Below are 2386 nucleotides of genomic sequence, written 5' to 3'. Positions count from 1 at the left end.
CATGTCACATGTCCCCTCCTCTTCTTGAATAGTATAATTATTGAATTAGTGCCGATCTCTAATTGCTCATCGCTTGAGAGAATTGATGGCTTTTAGTGCCGATCTCTCACTCATAATGATATGAGATGATATAAATTCATGGCATAAAGGGAAAATTTACAGCTGATTGTTCTAATTCCTTTCAGAGATGATATGATCACTTCAATGTTCTTAAATCACCAAAGAAAGAGTTTTGTAGAGAGCCATTTAAAAGGAAAGATAAGATTTCAGAATAACAGAAACTATGCATTTTACACAACAGATCCATCTTGCCACCTACCTTGTTGGCCATAGAAATCGTAGCCTACAACAGATTTTTCTCATTTTGTTCTTATGAAGATAAGTTGATCTTAAATTTCCAAATGTTGAAATGGTTTCTTTTCTTCCTGGTAAATCATTTTTTTTCATATATAGAGTGATACCAGGTTAAACACTATGCTGCATTACTTTCTATGTCCAATTCACAGTTGGATGTATGACAGGTAAAAAGTAAAGACGAATAAGGCTTTAAGAACATTACTATGATCATGAAATCAAAATCTCAGATTAAGCTCTTACATTAATTACCGAGCTGATAAAATAAAAAGGCAAGTTCACTGTAAAATAGGTTGATCAAGGAGGCCTCAAATCTTCTGTCATTATCTCACGACAAAGTAAATTGAAAGATCACTACCCAAAAGAAAAAACCCAAAAGAATATTTAAAGCACATACATAAATGTATGCATTGTTCAAGGTCAACCATGAGGTTGATGAAGAAAATAGACAAAAGCAAGCTACACTACTCGTAATGATCTTGATGGTGAGAGGGTAAAGCTTAGTGGACGCTCGGTGATCCGCATCCGGGAGTGAAGAGGGAGAAGAAAGAGAGGGAGGAGCTGCAAGGGCCACGAGAAGGGTGGAAAGAAGGCTGGCGAAGGTAGGCTGCAATGTGCTCGACCTGCTGGACTAGCCAGCGGGCTTTGAGGAATTGCGAGACCGAGCAGTGAAGATGGCGCGGCCTGCGGACATTGAGGAATTACGAGATCGAGCAGCGAAGATAGCGCTGCCCACAGGATCGGGAGCCGTACTTGCCCTTGTCCGCCTCGAGGAGGTCTCTGAACAATGGATTATCAAGGTACCTGCGCAGAATGGAAAAACAGGGAAGCTCATCTCCCGCTCTCTCCAGAAGCCCCACCTTCACTTGCACCTGCTTTGCCTTCTTCTTCTTCTCCATCGCTGTCTCTTCCTTCGTTTGGCAAAGGATGAGCTGCAACAGCGCCAAGAAGAAGCTGCTGCCACACCCCCGGGATGATGATCGGGTCATATTTATAGCAAAAAAAGATGGAGCTGAAATAGATAGAGATCTAAAAAAAGAGAGAAAAAGAAAGAACATCGTCACATGCGTGTCGTCACCACATCTCCTCCATTCTCTAGAGATCGAACTAGAACAAGTAACCCAAAGAGGGGAAAAAGAAACAGAGGAAAAAGCCCTGTTCGAGACGAATAGATCTGTTTCCATAAGAAGCAATGGAGGATATAGAAGCTCTTGAAATGGATTGGAGGTTGTGATGTGGCCTTGGCAGAAGGGAGATCATTAAGTCATGACCTGATTCTCCTCCACACCATAGCTTATTACGAAGCTACCCAATAAAGCAATGGAATTTTTTCGTTGACTCAATCTCAAAAAAGTCAACAAGAAATTTGCTTGTGATTATTTACCACTCTACAATCTCTTAATCTGGTGGCTTGAAAGAACCACAAACAGCAAGAGAGATAGCAAAAAGAAATTTCCAATATAAAGTAGAGTCTACAAATTGAAAAAAATATCTCTTTTTTCAAAGGGATTGAAAAAAAGTTGAAAATAATTTGTAATGTAGTGATTGCCCAATCGATATCCGTCTAATATCTGATATCGGACAACCGATATCCAATATCTGAAAAAAACCGAGATGGTGTCTTATATCGGATATTGGATATCAGCCGATGTTCGTCCTTTAGGTGTAGACAGATATCGATGATAGATATCGGGGGTGTAAGGACGAAATGGATATCAGATTTCGATATGCGGATATCGGAACCAGTATCCGGATATCGATATCTGATATGGACAGAAAAAATAATTATTATCGGCACATCTAATGACTAATGTACATCAATGTCGTAAGTTTTTGATGTATTTTCAACCTTTGTTAACCTTTTTATTTTATTCCATATGGGATAACAGGATTTGAAGTTTAACGTAAACTCCGAATCCTGTTAGAAATTTTGCTATGTATATGTTAAATGAGTCGTACTATACATCAAATGACAAAATAATATTTTAGTCGTTAAATATACTACACCTTATATATGTTCATTCAATATATT

The 2386-nt window shown here is 38.7% G+C and overlaps 1 long non-coding RNA gene across 2 annotated transcripts; it reads right to left on the bottom strand.

The window, feature by feature from the left end:
* Positions 1-690: 690 nt before the first annotated feature.
* LOC144714664 (uncharacterized) lies at positions 691-1687 on the bottom strand. 2 transcript variants are annotated; one of them, XR_013584424.1, is made up of 2 exons: positions 1411-1687; positions 691-1311 (listed from the first exon to the last, which is right to left on the bottom strand). It is a non-coding gene; the product is annotated as an uncharacterized LOC144714664 (long non-coding RNA). The 2 variants fall into 2 exon arrangements; XR_013584423.1 differs by having other exon boundaries at positions 691-1308.
* Positions 1688-2386: the final 699 nt, after the last annotated feature.

Source organism: Wolffia australiana, chromosome 17 (assembly GCF_029677425.1).
Source record: "Wolffia australiana isolate 7733 chromosome 17, ASM2967742v1".
NCBI lineage: Eukaryota > Viridiplantae > Streptophyta > Magnoliopsida > Alismatales > Araceae > Wolffia > Wolffia australiana.
This window is presented reverse-complemented; position numbering and strand designations above follow the sequence as displayed.